We start from the raw sequence: 3,145 nt of genomic DNA, 5'->3' as shown, positions 1-3,145 counted from the left end.
AATAAAAATAAAAACTAAATTAAACTAAAAAACTAATAAAATTAGAAGAGATAAATATAAGAGAAGAGTATTCCAGTTAAAGACAGGATCATGCTTAATTCCATGGTCGATCATAGATGCAAAGATAGCAATCATTCATGATAGATAAACTGGTTATGGCCATTGATACGACCTAACGACCTCACATTTCCTTACCTTGTGGATAGTCAAGGAACGTCCGTTGACTAAATCCCTAATTAGTAAACAACCTTGGGAATGTGCTCAAGATTTAATTTCCCGACAGCATTAAGAACTAGAAAGGCCCAATTCTAACCAATAAATTCCTACAAGGATTTATTTAAGTTAGATTGTGCATTCCACACAACATAATCAAAAACTTCTACATAATCAATTATGCTATGTTACCACTAGTTATTGAACTAAACAAACAATTACGGATTTGCAAGTTTGATTGGCTAGGCAAATATTCTTGAAAATAAATCAGAGAACAACACAAATACCAATATGAATAAAAGTAGAAAGCATAAATTAGATCTCACAACTCGTTCGGTTTAAGCATTCACCAAGTTTTCAACCGGAATAAGAGAGCTATACATGCTCATGGAAGAACGCATGAAAAGCAAAGTAAGAAAATATCATAAAAACGTAGAGAAATAGAAAAGTTCAAAAGTTATCTCTTAAAGTGAATTACATCACATATATATAGTAACTAGATACCTAATTCTACTATGATCAAAGATAGATTCCTAATTGAACTAAAAGACTAATGGAAATAAAATTATAATCCTAGTTAAACTCCTCATTCATCAAAAGATAATCCAAGCAGCTCCAAATTCTTACCAAAAATCGAGTTTGAGGCTTGTCCGAATTTTTATTTTGGTTCTTTTCTTTATTTTCCATTTTATTTATCCTAATGCTACAAAATAATATTTAATTAGGAGCATTTTCATCATAGAATATGTTAAAATATCACATAAAATAAGCATAAAATGCGATCCTATCAAATATCCCCCCACTTATCCTTTGCTCGTCCTTGATGCAAAGAAATAGAGATAAAATAGGTTCAAGAATTTCATTCCAAACTTTATGGATGGCAGACGAAAGTACCCAAGCAAGAATCTAGTTAAGTGTTCAAAGAATGGTAACACCATATGATAAAAGACAACTCAACAAATTTCAGATATATGTTCCTGAAAATGATGATGCCCAGTCCTTCCAATCCGAAACATCTCATCGATGTTTATCTAGAGCCGCTGATCAAGGAGTTGTAGAATTTGTGGCATGTGAGTGCACCGACGCATAACAGTGCGAAGAATGAGACATTCCCAATGCGCAATAATGATCTAATGCAAAGAATGAGCTAGTAGCTACTCAATTCAAGGATTGATCCAAACGTCGTGTAAGTTATGTTTTTTTAATTGTATTAAGACTGTAATTTGTCAATATATGATTTCTCTAATATGTGCAACATGGGTTAAATCCGAATTGAATTACACGGACAACGAGCTTTTCAAGTTGCATTATTGGGGTCCTACAGATGAGGTCACAACATTCCTGTACTACTTTGTAAATGGTTACAATTTCCACATTGAGGTGCATTGCGAAGGCAAACCAACTATAAACTGTGGGGTGTGTGTCAAAAGCTCATCATGTACAGACACAGATTGCGACTTCTATGGAACCTCGAAAAGATAATTCAATTGGATTACCCACTTATTCCAACATGCAGATCGTTCTGTTTAAATGCCGCTAGGTCGATCCCGTGAGACGTACAAAGGTACATCCTCGTTATCACCTTCTTGATATAAACTTCAAGAAAGTATACCGAAAAAACAAACCATTCATCCTGCCACAGCAAGCAGTACAAGTCTACTACACGGAGTACCCCGGCATGAAGAGAGACAAAGTGGATTGGATGGCTGTCTGCAAAACAAGAGTCAGAAGAGTCATCGATGACTCTCGATGGACCAACGTTGCGTTTCACGAGGATGAAACAATACCTACTCCACACGTTGCGACGGACAATCATAATTATGAGCTGCATGACCCAAATGGTATTCAATTAGATGTGGATCTTTCTATTGCTAATCAACGAGGAGCAGGTACATTCCCATCGGGAACTGTGAATTTGATGAGGAGCCTAACGAAGATAACTTTGACGAGGAATACGAGACTAAAGAAAGCAATAATTATAATTGACATTTAACGCTTCTGTACCAAGTGTTTGTGTATTTCACCAATAGAAATTAATATAAATTACAAACTTACCGATATCAATTTTTGAAAATAGTTGACCAGCTAATTTAGAAGTATAATCTGTAAACTTATTTTTTTAAAAAACAAAACATAATATTTTTTTATCTAGGAACAGTTAAAAATTAGAAAATAGTTCCTAAGACTGTTTCAACGTGGAACGCACATTAAAAAAAAAATAGCATTCCTGTATGTATATAATATCCTAAATTAAAAGGGAGGGAAAATCAAAACGTAAGAATGGTCAATTAGTTTTGACCGTTTCCAAAATAAGTTCCAATAGATTTAATTTCGTGCCAAAGGAAAACTGGAGGGAAAATCAATTTAGGAATGATTTTTTTTATTTTTCACTGTTCCAAAAGGTGAAATTAAAAAAAAAAACGTTCCTAAATGTATAAAATATATGTTCCTAAAATGATTAAGGAAACCCGTTCCTGAATGAGCTCTAGAGACCATCTCTAAATATGTCCACAGATTGCTCGTTCAATACCCTATTATGATATCTCAACACCGAGACCCTGATTAATTTTAAATTTAAACGTATAACAATATTTTTCATAGGTGAACATATCTAGTAGTCTGATCTAAAATCTAATGGTCTAAGGGACAATTGCATCGCTTTAACATTATTGATTGTGTATCAGATACGATATCTTAGCATTCGTATAACAAAAATGTCCGAAACTTTATCGAATGTAGTATTTTATCGATTTCATAATACCCAACGGTCTGATTAAAATTTTAATAGTCTGTGTAATCCAATACAATAATATAAGATGCTATTTATATATATGTAAGACTAAAAATTTTGTATATACAAATATACTTCATCTTTTGAACCTTCATCAATTTAATCCATAGAATTATACGTTTTCAATAGCCTTAATTAATT

The sequence above is a fragment of the Sesamum indicum genome, linkage group LG7, assembly GCF_000512975.1.
Source record: "Sesamum indicum cultivar Zhongzhi No. 13 linkage group LG7, S_indicum_v1.0, whole genome shotgun sequence".
Lineage (NCBI taxonomy): Eukaryota > Viridiplantae > Streptophyta > Magnoliopsida > Lamiales > Pedaliaceae > Sesamum > Sesamum indicum.
This window is presented reverse-complemented; position numbering follows the sequence as displayed.